The sequence below is a fragment of the Chionomys nivalis genome, chromosome 21, assembly GCF_950005125.1.
Source record: "Chionomys nivalis chromosome 21, mChiNiv1.1, whole genome shotgun sequence".
Taxonomy (NCBI): Eukaryota; Metazoa; Chordata; class Mammalia; order Rodentia; family Cricetidae; genus Chionomys; species Chionomys nivalis.
The window spans coordinates 16,844,885-16,860,174 of NC_080106.1; positions in this window are offsets into that span (position 1 = coordinate 16,844,885).

The following is a 15,290-nucleotide window of genomic DNA, read 5'->3' on the forward strand; positions in this document are numbered from 1 at the left end:
TGCTGACAGAGCCTCCTTGCCTACCTGGGCATCCACCTGTCTGCCTGTCTGGACCTGGACCTGACCACTGCTGTTCCCTGCTCCTGACCCATTTCTTACTCTGCACGAGGCTCAGCCTTATCCTCTCACAGGCGAATCTCTCATTCTCAGACCTGAGTCCAGCGCAGGTCTGCCACAGCTCCTTCCAGACATGGGCCTCGCTCCTTGGCTATGGAGCCACTTTCCCAGCACTCTGTTGAAACCCTTGCACTCTACAGTAGCTTCCTTTCCTTAACCTGCCTAGATATGGAGAGATGTGTAGCTACACCCACAGTGTGATGTGAGTTAATATTAGTAATTAAAATAGGAATAAAGCCGGGCAGTGGGGTGCGTAACTTTAATCCCAGTAGTTGGGTGCCAGAGGCAGAGGAATCACTGTGAGTTCAAGGCCAGCCTGGTCCACAGAATGAGTTCCAGGACAGCCAGAACTACACAGAGAAACCTTGTCTTGAAAAGTCAAAATTAAACAAACATACAAACAAAAAGGACTAGAATAAAGAAACATTTGCCTTGGCCAAACTACCAGGGTAGGCAGACTTCCACAAATTGCCATCATTAAAAGTGTTCCATCTTACAACTTCACTGTTATTCAATAAACTCTGACATGGAAGAAATAGGTGAGTATGTTCTTCTGTGTGTGCTGACAGGCCAGTGACTGATGGATCTCAGTGGATTCTTGTCTTGGCCGGCGCAAAGCCTATATGAAGATGCCAAGATGGAAGGGAGGGCAGAAGGATGGATCAGCTGAAGCAGGAAGAACCAGGGCATCCAGTGTTCTTCCCAATCGAAGAACAGGGGAAATTTATATGGAGTCCACACTTGTTCCTACGGGGAGGCGCTTTAGGGAGGGCACATCCCTGCACATGCCCAGTTTGTGCCATAAAGCTTCATTCATCTGGAATAAAAGGGCACCTGTCATTAACACAGAGACTCCCCATGAAGGTGCCAGCTCTGCTTAGCTACAAACAGTGTGAAGCCACTAAAGCTATATGAGACCTTGCTTCACAAGCAAAACATAGGAGCTGGGGATTTGGCTCCATCTGTAGAGACTCTCTGCTTCCTGACTGCGGGTGCAATGTAACCACACCTTCAGCTCCTACTGCCATGGCTGCTCTGCCATGACAGTCACTACCTCCAACAAAGCTCTGGTAACCTAACAAGTCACTGTTGTCTCAGAAACAGGCAAATAACCAATGCACCACAGTTCAGTGTTGAACACTGGATTTCCCAGTGTTGCCAAACATTTTGTGGCTGAGAGCAACATCTCATGCTGTCTCTCAGGTATAAAGAAGTGCCAACATAAGAACCAGAGGTCTCATTTTAAAGGAAATAAGTAATAGTTTATTCTGGAGCCATTTAGAGTGAGCATGGCCCAGGAACACAAATTTAGGTTACCCATAATTCCTCGTTTCAATAAGGAAGCCATTTCATAGGGTTTGTTCAGTTTTACAGAAAAAAAAGTCGTAAGTCAAGGCAACTTTACAACACATTTGTGTGTGCCCCAGAGCGGCAGAAACATCGAGAGAAGGGGTGAACTGATGACATTCTTAGAGCTTGCGAGTTGGAGAAGCTAATTTTCTGCTAAATTAATAGTTTTGAGGAGGTTTTTATTTATTATCATGAGATGTTCGTTCAGATAGAGTGGGAGCTGGGCAGTGGTAGCACACACCTTTAATCCAGCATTCAGGAGGTAGAGGCAGACAGATCTCCAGAGTTCCAGGCCAGCCTCATCTACTGAGTAAATTCCAGGACAGCCAGGGATACACAAAGAAACCATGTGTGTTTTGAAAAGCTAAAGAAAGGAAGGAAGAAGTTCAGATATTGAATACAAGATGCTAAAACTAGTCCAAGATAAAGTAGTTAGCCTCAGAACTTATCAAATTCCAATCTCTCCACACTGGTGAAATTCCACCTGGCCCATCTGTCTCTGCAGACACTACACAGACTCCTTCCAGGAAGTTTATTGTTGATGTTGTTGTTGTTCATGACCAGACAGCTTCTTTGCAGGTGTTGTTGTTCACATAAACTAAGTGAACTGTATTGTTCATAATACAAAGTAAATCAAACGAGATATGGGGAAGCGCACCTGGAATACCAGCACACAGGAGGTAGAGGCAGGAGGATTCCCATGAACTTAAGTGCCAGGTTGGAAATATATCTAATACATTTGACAGTCATATGTTGTGAACACAAATGCACACAGAAATGCACACATCCATAGGAACATACACACACATAGGAACACACACATACACATAGGAAAACGCAATCACATACATAGGAATACACAGACACATACATATAGGAAAACACACACACACACAAAGTAATAAAAATAAATAAGAATTTTGAAGGCACTGTCAGGTATGGGTTCATGCCTGCACGTCAAGAACCTGGGAGATGAAGGATCAGAGGATCCAGGACACTTTTCGCTACTTAGGGAATTTGAGGCCAACATGAGCTATGTAAGACCCTGCACCCTCCCATTTGGGGGTGAGCTGTTGTGGAGGGGGGCATTGATCTTTTTCCAGGACTCAAGATCACATCAGGGAGTCTATCTGGCACCTTCTGAGTATTTGGATATAAACTGCTTTCCTCCTGTTTCCTCCTGTGTCACCCCAAGGTCTGTTTCTTCCCTGTTCTCTGCTCTCTCATCTGGCTTGTGTCTTCGCTTCTGGGATAAGAAAGCCTTGCTGAACCCAAACTTGTGAAAATGTAGAGAAATGTTTTCATCTTCTTTTTTCAGGCAGAGTCTCCTGTAGCTCAGGTTGGCCTTAAAGTATGTCTGGGGATGACCTTGAACTCCTGATCCTCCTGCCTTCACCCCTCATTGGTGGGATAACAGGTGTGTACCAATATGCCTGGCCTCCTATCCTGACCCAACCCTGTTTAGCTTAGGTGGCATGGTCATAGTCCAGGATGCCTGGACTGTGATATGGGTAGAGGTAGAGAATAGATAAGAACCAAGCAGCCCCATCATTTCCGCATTATATATTTCTTATTATATATAATAATAGTCCAGAAGTAAACCTAGGATGCCAGGCAACAAAGTTGACTTTCTGCCCCTGCTTACTTGGCATAAGCCCCCAGAAATGTCAGCCATTGAGGTGACAAGACCTAGCTTCACACTGTCTCCCTCGGCAGCCTAAGAAGCACTGTGGGCTCTTAGGGATCTGCACTCGGGACAAACCAGGATCTGTGGTTGTAACACAAAGGGATTTCAGGAGTGGCCTCAATGACAAGGATGATGACATAGGCGTGAGCGTGAGGAGATTGTGCAGGGGAACCAGCTGCCTGAGGTCCTGCTGCCAGTGCCACTAGCTGAGCCCACCACCATGCTGGGCCTGATCCTCTGAAAGCCTGAGCCAAATCACTTCTCCCTCTCTTAAATCTTGGCATTGATGAGGCGGGAGCCATGAGCCAAGAACTGCAAACCACGATGACTTCTGGGTAGCTGTGATTGGTCCATGGCTGGGTGACCTCACAAGGAGCCACTGTGAGGAATGAGAGCGGCCCACCCACATAAGGCAACTACTGGGCCTGGGTCTTGTTCTTAGGTGGAAGTTAAAGCTATTGGTTGGCTGTAGAGGACTTAACTCAAGACTTTGTCATGAGAGATTTGATTTTGATTGTCTTTCTTTGAAACTGAACATCTGTGATCACCACTGATCCGAACACTGTGAGTGTGCTTCCCAGTGGGTTTGGGTTTATGCCTGAATTTTGACTGACATTGGTTTAGATGTACTTAGTACCTGTGCTTCAGTTTAGTTTATTATCAACCATTTTCTATCATTCTCTATGTGGGAGCCAGCCATAATAAGCTAAATATGAATAGATCACCCAAAGGAAGTTCTTTACTTCCAAACGTTGTCATCTGCCAGAGAAGAATTCAGCCACCAATAAATTTAAATGGAGGCCTGAGTCTCAGTAGTTTACCCTGAAGCAATCAATACCTGGTTGCAGGAAGAACCACAAGCTAAGATTACCTGAGCACCACCCAAAAACAGATCATTCAAAGGAAATGGCTAACATTCCAACTGCTGTAGATAGGACCACCTGCCAGCACACACTCACCAGGGCACCCCTAGACAAATGTCAATTAGGGATCCTAAACCTCAGAAACTCCTCACCCCCACCTTTACTACTATAAAACCTTATTCTAACTGAGCTCAGGGCTCCCTTTTTATTCCAGAGAGATCAAGTTTGCAAACTTGAATGAAATAAAGGCTCTTTTGCTTTTACATACGGGACTCCTGTCTCCTTGTTGGCTTTTTGGGGGACTTCACGGACTCATCCCAGATACCCCAAGCCACTGGGACTACCACCCATAGAGCCTTCAACCTTCCTGTAAGTTTTTGTTTTGTTTGATGTCTCATATCTGTGTCTCATGTCTCACGTCTTTCTGTGAGTGGGCCCAGGAACCGTAAGTGCCTGTCGATGCGCAAAAAGATCATAGGTGGGGCACCTGGAGGAGATGTTCCCAGGGCCCTTCTGTAGAGGGTGGTTCTCTCTGGTGAAACACGCAGGTAGAGATCTCAGAGACACACAGGTAGCATTCTCAGCTCTGTAGTGAGACACATGGATAGCAATCTCAGTTCTGTATAGAGACATGCGGGTAGTGGTCTCATTTCGATAGAGGAGTCACACCCGCACAACAGTTGGTTTGGTTTGGAGCCATTGCCCTGTTCATTTTCCTGTGTGTCTGCATGTTGTGTTTTTGTCCTGACTTAGACTGGCGTTGACATGGTACAAACTGAAATCATGACTTTTTCGATTTTGATACTATAATCACTTACAAGACTTTAGAGATATGGCCATAAGCATAGGGGCATATTTTCCTAAAAGGGATAAGATAAATAACCTCTACCCGCCACCTTAAACATATCATGGAAAGGAGTCAGCTTTGGCCCCAAGCATGAGGCTGCCGGCTTGTGGGGCAGCGTGCTTGTGTGGCTGGGGTAGCTGGGCTATGCGGCCTTGTTGCAATGTAGTAGGCTGCCAGCCACAGCTGTAGGGGGCGGGTGTACCCCAATAGGATTTTAAACACTGAAGAGAGAATCTGGGGTTAATTGCTATGGCTGGAGAGGTTAACAATCCCCTCCAACCCCCCATGCTGAATAACCACCCTGCCCCCTCCCATGCTGGTGGATGAGTTCTCTCTGCCCACCCTCGGAGCTGTGTGCCTCAACTTCTGGTCAAACCTGACCAACATTTGGCTCCACGGGTCAAGGACTCTGGCTATAGGTGTTGTGACACTACAGCCAGACTTCCCTCCACCAGAGCTGCTCTGAGTATTCTGATCCAATGTGCTATAAATATCTGTCAAAATTTATAGGGGCTGGTTACAAATTATTATTGGTTAGTGTATAAAAAAAAACTGTTGGTCTCAAATGTTTCACACTGGTATAAGTTTTTATGTGATAAAATTTTAAAGTTTTTATTATAATATATACATGTTTCTGTTCTTTTTTAAAATACTGTAGCCATACAATATAAAAAGTTATCAAAGGTCAGAAGGGGATGTAAACCATGTTTGCCATGGTTTCTCATACTTGCAAATACTAAATATGCTTGTTTTGTTAAAAAGTTTGTCTATAAGCCGGGCGGTGGTGGCGCACGCCTTTAATCCCAGCACTTGGGAGGCAGAGGCAGGCGGATCTCTGTGAGTTCGAGACCAGCCTGGTCTACAAGAGCTAGTTCCAGGACAGGCTCCAAAACCACAGAGAAACCCTGTCTCAAAAACCAAAAAAAAAAGTTTCCTATGTAAGTTTTCTTGCAAGCACGGAGCTGAGTCAGGTCTATTTTCGCTGTGTCTGCCGCCCATCACTGCTGTGGCCACATTTATGGGACTAGCTTCAAACATTTATCACCGAGCTCTGATTACTAAATTTGGGTTAGCAAAAGTTCAGATGACTTTTTGGTATAGACATTATTAAAACTGCTATGTGTTGGGGTTTTTTGTTTTGATTTGTTTTTGTTTGATTTTTCTCTGTAGTTTTGGAGCCTGTCCTGGAACTAGCCCTTGTAGACCAGGCTGGCCTCGAACTCACAGAGATCTGCCTGCCTCTGCCTCCCAAGTGCTGGGATTAAAGGCGTGCGCCACCACCACCTGGCTGATTTTTTTTTTTATATTAAAAAGCTGGCTCTAGAATTGAATTATGGCTCTTCCTTTTTTAGACCCATGTTTTATTTACTTAAATTCCATGCATGAGTAGTTTCAAAGAAACCATAAGGCATAATTCCATTTTAAATTTGGGATTGCCCTTTTGCTATAGTTAATATTGTTAATATTTAAACTTAAAATAAAAGGCTAAAAATTAAGGTCAGAGCTATAAGCACCAAAAGCTAACCAGAAACAGAAATGTTCATTTCTTGTGATGTAAAAGACAATGACCTAAGCAGTTTAACAGGACTTGGAACAGAGTCTAAGCCTATAAATCTCAATTTTTTTGGAGGTTGTTATACAGGGGTAGTCTAAGACCACCTGCATGTCAGATGTTTGAACCGAGATTCACAACTTAGGCAAAACTACAGTTGTAAAATAACAACGGAGAAAATTCTGTAGTGGGAGGATCACTGTAACGTACAAAACTATCCTTGTCCAAGGTCTAGTCAGGCTTAAAAATGTTTGCTTAGCCTCTTTGTCTTTGCTAACTCTGTTGGGTTTAAACTATTTGGATAAACTAAGTCATAAATTTTTGTACTGATACTAAGAGGTGTGGACCTTCTCTTCTGGGAAAAGAATGTTGCTTCTATGTAATTAGAGATTCAATGGCCTTCTTAATGATAAGAGAAAGGAACACTCACAAGGAAGCTGGATAAAAACTTGTTCAACTGGTCTCCTTGGTTAACAACCTTAGTTTCAGCCCTAAGAGGCTGCTAATGATCTTCTTATCAACAGACTTAATGACTTTTGTTCAAGAACGGGTCAATATTGTTCAACTGATGGTACTGAGGTTCCAGTCTCACCCCCTTGAGCTCCTGGACAGACAGGACCCATGATTGAACCCTGTCATCAGTACTTGTGAAGGGGGAAATACGTAGGGCCCAGGGCAGCTTTTCCAGGGCAACTTGGTACACACCTGCCAAGATGGGTTCTATAGATCAGCAGAAAGGTAGACCTGAGTCTCAGTTTGCCCTAGGGCAATGATAGCTCTTAGACTCCCTCCTGTTCCCATTTCACCCTGGGACCTTTTCCCTGCCTTTGCAGGAGACAACATTAACAGCTAGATATAAACTTGTTCTGTGTTTACCCTCAGAATGACTAATTCAGGTTTGTTATTAGCTTTAGTTCAAATTCACTACATAGTGTGGAGTTCTAGCCTTATAAAAGCTGCTAACTTGTTCTGCCAGTCTGGGCGTGAGTAAACCTGGGTCCTCCAAGGGAATGGGCAGGAACCAGAGAAAACTTTCCCTACCAAAGAAAGCTATGCCTATGAAGATACAAGAAACTTACAGAACACCAAATAGACTGGATCCACAAAAAAAAAGTCCTCTCGCCACATAATAATCAAAACACTAAACATACAAAGTAAAGAAAGAATATTAAAAGCTGCAAAAGAAAAAGGCCAAGTAACATGTAAAGGTAGACCTATCGGAATTATACCTGTCAATCACCATAGAAGGACAAAACAAGATATTCCATGACAAATCGAGATTTCACCAATACCTAGCCACAAACTTAGACCTACAGAAAATACTAGAAGGAAAACTTCAACCCAAGGAAGATGGTTACACCAACAAAAACACAGTTGATGATCTCATAACAGCAAATCCCGAAGAAGAAAAAATGCACGAATTAACATCACCAACGATGAAAACTAAATTAAAAGGAGATAGCAATCACTGGTCATTAATATCCCTTAATGTAAATGAACTCAACTCACCTATAAAAAGGCACAGGCTAACAGAATGGATAAAAAAAACAGAATCCATCCTTCTTCTGCATACAAGAAATGCATCTCAACCTCAAAGACAGACATCGTCTCAGAGTAAAGGGTTGGGAAAAAATATACCAATCAATGGACCTAAGAAACAAGCAGATGTAGCTATCCTAATATCTAACAAAATAGACTTCAAGCTAAAATCAGTCAAAAGAGACAAAGAAGGTTATTTCATATTAGTCACAGGAAAAATCCATCAAGAAAAAATTTCAATACTGAACATCTATACCCCAAATACAAGGGTACCCTCATATGTCAAAGAAACACTTCTAAAGCTTAAATCATATATTAAATCCCACACACTAATAGTGGGAGACTTCAACACTCCCCTCTCACACTGCACGAGTCAATCAGACAAAAAATGAACAGAGAAATAAGAGAACTAACAGATGTTATGACTCAAATGAACTTAACAGACATCTATAGAATATTTCATCCAAACAGAAAAGAATATACCTTCTTCCCAGCACCTCTCAAAAATTGACCACATACTCAGTAACAAAACAAACCTCAAAAAATACAACAAAAATTGGAAAAACCCAATGTACATTTCAGATCACCATGGTTTAAAAGTAGAAGTCAACAGCAATACTAGTTGCTGAAAACCCACAGACACATGGAAATTAAACAATGCTCACCTGAATTATCAATGGGTGGTTTTTAAACATAAAGCAAAGAAAGCCAGGGGCTGGAGAGATGACTCAGGGGGCTGGAGAGATGGCTCAGAGGTTAAGAGCACTGACTGCCCTTCCAGAGGTCCTGAGTTCAATTCCCAGCAACCACATGGTGGCTCACAACCATCTGTAATGAGATCTGGTGCCCTCTTTGGCCTGCAGGCATACATGGAGGCTGAACACTGTGTATATGATAAATAAATAAATCTTAAAAAAAAAAAAAGCAAAGAAAGCCAGCCTACAAACCACAATCCCAGAAAACTTAGACAACAATGAAAACACTAAGAGAGACTCACATAGATCTAATCTACATGGGAAGTAGAAAGTAGAAAAAGACAAGATCTCCTGAGTAAATTGGGAGCATGGGGACCTTGCAGGAGGATTGAAGCGGGGAGGAGAGTGGCATTGAAGGGAGCAGAGAAAAATGTAGAGCTCAATAAAGTTTTTTTAAAAAAATGTTTTATTTATTATGTATACAATATTCTGTCTGTGTGTATGTCTGCAGGCCAAAAGAGGAAACCAGACCTCATTACAGATGGTTGTGAGCCACCATGTGGTTGCTGGGAATTGAACTCAGGACCTTTGGAAGAGCAGGCAGTGCTCTAAACCACTGAGCCATCTCTCCAGCCCCCTAAAAAAATGTTTTTAAGCTGCTAACTTATTATAGACTGTTAGAAAACACAAGTTAGTCATCTTTAATGTACTGATATAATTAGTTACAGAAATAAGCCTTATTTAGTTCCCCGTATATGTTTTTAAAGTCAACCTTAAAACAAATACTGAGAAACAAAGTTTGTCTAATCAGACATACCTAGGCAGCCGTCATACTTCAGATATCTGAAAATATGACATATGAAATAGTTGTTAAAAAGCTTATTATATCAGAGACTCTGAGATCCTAGCAGTAATCCAGTATCTCCAAAAAAGATTATGAGACACCATGATATTTCCACCTGGATTACGATGACGCTGACCACTGGGCAAGATGTCCCGGTGCAACACCTGCTGCCAGGACCCGGTCCAGACTACGGACAAACAGCAGGACCTTGGAGAATTGATTGCATCACTTTTTCCTAGACAAAATAAAGTCAGTCTTTTCCATGTCCCTCTTTCACAGAAAAAAATTATTCACCTTATGGACCTGGCTTAGACAGTTAGACTGATGATCTGGATATTTCTGCCTCCAATGCTATGGAGATCTGGGTATAACTAACCATATATGAACTCTGGTCCCTATCATTTTTAATAGATTCAAAAACTATTGGGTCTGTACTCAGATATACTTTATCCTTCTGAGATCTCTGACAGTATTAATGGCTAGGGCAGTTGTAATGTCAGTTTAGCAACAAAAGGTACCCAGATCCTCGCACAAAGCTACAGCCAGCTTCTTAGCTCATTAAAAAATGTTTTAAGGTCTGAAGATATAAAAGTTTATAAGCTTTGAGGGTCTAAAAAATGACTTAAAACATAAATACAGGTTAAGATATGAAAAATGTTTCTAATTTCTTCCCCCCTCTATGGTATAGTTCCAATAAGCTAATAACCACTTACTGTGTGGGTCCCAAGCTCAAGATTTTAGACCTATTCTGGTTGCCATTTAAATATGAACTTAAAGGTCTTTCTCATCAGGCCGAAGACATCTCTATCCAAACCATACATGGTTCTCTGGAGAGTAGAAAAATATAAATGCTTCTAACCAAAATCTGTAGTTTTTGCTAAGACTCAATGGTATGAGTCTTTTCCTTCTGTTTACAGACACCTGTCATCTGCTCTTTTCTAAATTTTAAATTCTGTTCCTGGTTTAAACTTATCTCCATAGGCTTCCATTTGGCTGGCAGACACATCTAAGTATCAGTTGCTGACTGCAACCTGCTTTAAATGGCGGCAAACCCTGGACTTCCTGAAAGCTGATGTGGACCACTCCAGCTGATATAAATACTCCCTGTTCCTTCAAAGAAGTCTGATGAGTGCCCCATTGCCTAAATTTACCCCTACCTTTGGCTAGCCTTTCAACCTGCTTGGGCCCAGATAACAATGTACCTATGTCAGCTTGAAGCAGTTGCAAAAAGAAATACATCAACCCATGTTCCCTGCCCAAAATAGGTTAAAAGGCTAAGGCAAGGGGAAACTCCCTGGCATGGGGGACAAGATAACTACCTATAGGGCCTGTTAATATACTAAAAAAATAGGTATTAATTTAAATAGTTCCATACCTCCTTAAAACCAGGGACCCTGTTATGCCAAATCCGTGCAATCCCCACAAGCCAACAAGGAAACCAAGTACCATTTTAAAAGCAAAGAGCCTTTATTTTAATCAAGTTTGCAAACTTGGTCTCTCCGCACGTCCAACGTATTGGAATAACCGGAGAGCCCCAAGCTCAATTAGAATTGGGTTTTTATAGTAGGAAAGGTAGAGGTGAGGGGGCCTCTGAGGTTCAGGACCCCTGATTGGCTGACATTTATCTAGGGGTGTCCTGGTGAGGTGCACTGGCAGGTGATCCTGTCTACAGCAGATGGAACGTTAGCCATTTCCCTTGAATGGTCTGTTCCTGGGCAGTGGTCTGGTAATCCCAGCTTGTGGTTTTTTTTCCTGCTACCAGGTATTGCTTCAGGGTAACCTACTGAGACTTGGGCCTCTTATTAAATTTATCAAGGGTCAAATTCTACTCTGGCAGGTAATAATGGTTGGAAGTAAAGAACTTCCTTTGAGTGATCTGTTCATATTTAGTTTATCATGGCTGGCTCCTACATTTCCCCCTTCACAGGCACTGATGACAGGACCCAAGATTGGGTCTGTGGGGGCAAGCCATGATAAACTAAATATGAACAGATCACCCAAAGGAAGCTCTTTACTTCCAACAATTATCACCTGCCAGAGTAGAACTCGGCCATCGATAAATTTAAATGAAGGCCTGAGTCTCCTGAAGCAATACCTGGTCGCAGGAAGGACCACAAGCTAAGATTACCTGAGCACCAGCCAAAAACAGGCCATCCAAAGGAAATGCCTAACATTCCAACTGCTGTAGATAGGACCACCTGCCAGCACACACTCACCAGCTCTTGGGAAGGAGGCAGGAGGACTGAGAGTTCAAGGCCAGCCTGGATTATATGAGAGTCTGCCTCAAAAAACAATGCCTTTTTATCTTACCGTTTTGAGAAAGAGCCTCAAAAGAGCCAAGCTGTAGCTAAGAACTTCCGCTTACACATAGCCCCCCACCATGTAGCTAAGAACTTCTGCTTACAGGTAGGCATCCCCCACACACAATGTAGCAAAGAACTTCTGCTCCTCCTGCTTCCACTTCTGAATGCTGGGATTCCAGAATGCATCACCACATCTGCTTACGAGGGGCTGGGGATTGAGGCCAGGGCTTCTTGTGCATTGACCAGGCACTCTGCCGACTGAGATACATCCCAGCCCCCAAGAATTCTCCAGCCAACTTCAGGCTGCTGCTGTTGTGCTTCTCTTCCAGCCTGGGTTGCCTGACCTGAGACGTCATAGTCAGGGTTTCTATTGCTATGATGAAACACCACGGCCGAAAGCAAGTTGGAGTAGAATGGGCTTATTTGGCTTACACCTCCCTACCATAGCTCATCATTGAGGGAAATCAGGACAGGAACCTGGAGGCAGGAGCTGATGCAGAGGCCATGGAGGAGTAACGTGCGCTGCTTACTGAGCTGCTTATTATGGCTTGCTCAGCCTGCTTTGTTTGTTTGTTTGTTTGTTTGTTTGTTTGAGACAGGGCTTTTCTGTGTAACAGCACTGGTTGTCCTGGAACTAACTCTAGACCAGTCTGGCCTCGAACTCAGAGATCCACCTAGGACCACCAATTCTTGGATGGCACCACCCACAATAGCCATGCCCTCCCTTGTCAATCACTAATTAAGAAAATGCCATGCAGCTGGATCTTATGGAAGCATTTTCTCATTTGAGGTTCCCTCCTTTCAGATGACTCTAGCTTGTGTCAAGCCGACATGAAACTCGCCAGGACACCAGAGAACACGGGTTAGCACTGTGCTGTCTTTAAGCTTCCGTTATATTTTGTTTGGGGTCATTACCAGGCCTTAGAATTCCCACAGTCCTGCATGAAACAGGCCTTCGTCCCAGGGCTATGCATGCAGTGGGCATTGCTTGTGGACCGGAATGGTGCTCTCAGGGTTCCCCCGTCCCAACCCAAGGGGAGAAGGCAGCGTCAGGAGCTGTGGAGCTTTGTTGATGTTGTCTCTATCTAGAAATAAAACGTAGTCAATTCCAGGCGTCCTCCTCCTTCTGGCAAAAGTACAAACAGGCCGGGCGGTGGTGGCGCACGCCTTTAATCCCAGCACTTGGGAGGCAGAGGCAGGCGGATCTCTGTGAGTTCGAGACCAGCCTGGTCTACAAGAGCTAGTTCCAGGACAGGCTCCAAAGCCACAGAGAAACTCTGTCTCGAAAAACCAAAAAAAAAAAAAAAAAAAAAGTACAAACAGGCTCTTAATCACCGCTAATACACGGTGTCCGGGTGTGGACCGGCTCTCTAGCACAGAAGTCCCTGAAGCCACTGACATTGCCCTGAGCTGAGATAACGGGCTTGGCGCATTGCTCATAGCCATTCTCAGGTCTGTCTGGGCACTTGGGTATCTGTTGTCCTCAATGGTCCCTGTGAGTGCCAGCCATATCCCTGGGGGATACAAGGCCTCAGCCTCAGGGGAGAGAAGTTTCTGCTCTAAACCCTGTCTTCTCTCCACCTCCAGCCATCACTACGGCATAGGATTCAACCACTCTTGCATTCCCTGTGTTTTGTCTTGTTGAAATCTGCTGTTGTCTAGTGCCTGAATTAGGACATTGATAAATGGGAGGGCCTAGTAAAGAAACCAATAGAGCCACTCTGCGGGTGGGAAGGGGGAAAGTTTATTATAAACCGTCCGGGTCGTCTCTCGGGAAAGCAGAGAGGGCAATCTCCAGGGTTCTAAGGGAACAGGTACCTGGGAGGAAGGGAGCCTGAGGCTGGAGTGGGAGCTTTGAAGTGGATAATGAACATTGTGGATAGGGACTGAGGGTGTCTGGAGACCAGCATGGACCTCGATATGCTGATAGGTAGGTAGTACAGGCACATGTTGATGGAAAAAGCCTTATGTCCCTTTTGGTAGAGATAAAGAGAATGACTTTTTGACAGGCGGGGACTAGCTCCATCAGTTCCTGAGGGGATGCTGGCTTTTGTCTAACTAACCAGAATTTGGGAAACGGAGTTTCTTTAGACCTAATAATCCTCATCTCCTCCCGCCCACCCTGCTTTTGGCAGGGTCTCAATATGTAGCCCAGGCTAGTCTCAAACTTGCAACCCTCCTGTCCTTCTCCCCAAGAGCTGGGGATACAGGCTGTACCTCCAGACCCAGCAACACATCCTCTATAACAACGGTTCAATTGAAATGACCCTCCTAAACTATGAAGGTTTTTTTTTTTTTTCTCATGGAGCAAATTAAATTTTGGTTGCAGCTCACAGAAGGTGAAGTAGAGAAGGTACCCCATTGTTCCTGCTTGGTCTTCAAGGAAGCTGTTTGTACATTCACCAGGAGTAGGAAGTATACCTCCAGGAAACTGGAACTCAATTGTTACCAAAGAAAAGGTCCTGCCTGTGTTCTGTAGACTGGTGTGACTCATGCATTCAATAGCAAGCATTTACTGAAACCTCACCAGATCCCAGCAGGCTTTGTGCGATGGGGGTAAGCAGCCTCCTGCTCCCAGCACTTGACATCAAGGTAAGTCAACGACTGCCATCCTGCCTCAGCACGCACTGGCTCACAGAATTTTACATTCTCAGTGACTCAGCTTGCAGAAGTCTAATGGGTAAGCAGCTTTAGACCAGTACAAGAGCACAGACACTGGGTGTGTAGACACACTTGCTATCTCAGCTCTGAATTTCAACCCTGTGTGCTGATTTCACAGGCATGCACCACCAAGCCTGTAATCTAAGCTAACCTTAAACTGCTGATCCTTGTGCCCTAAGCCTCCCAAGTGAGTCACCACACTTGACCTTTCTTCTTTCTTTTGGTTATCATATTTATCTGCCTATCTATCTATCTATCTATCTATCTATCTATCTATCTATCTATCTATCTATCATCTATTCTTGCTAAGGACTAAATTCAGAACCTTGAACATTACTACCAAGTCACTTTTCTAGCTCCCCTCTCCCCTCTGTGTTATTCTGAAGGCTGGCTTCAAAGTTCTGATTTTACTTTAAATGGAAGGAAGGAAGGAAGGAAGGAAGGAAGGAAGGAAGGAAGGAAGGAAGGAAGGAAGGAAGGAAGGAACTGTTCCATTATCTATTTCTATGGTGCATGAGTAGGGGTCAGAGAATAACTTGTGAGGGCTGATTCTCTCCTTCCTCCTTGTGAGGGCTGATTCTCTCCTTCCTCCATGGGAGTCTCAGGGGTCAAACTCAGGTTGCCAGGCTTGGCAGCAATGAATTTACCCACGGAGCCACCTCACTTGCCCCTGATCCTTAGCTCTCTCTCTCCCTCATGCTGGGATCTCAGGCCTGCGCCGCCAGCCCAGCTACCTTTCGTAGACTGCACTTACTTTACAGTACTGGATCCTATATTGCAGGACCTCCTGCAAGCTAGGCAAGTCCTTTTGCCATGAGCTCTCACTAGTTTG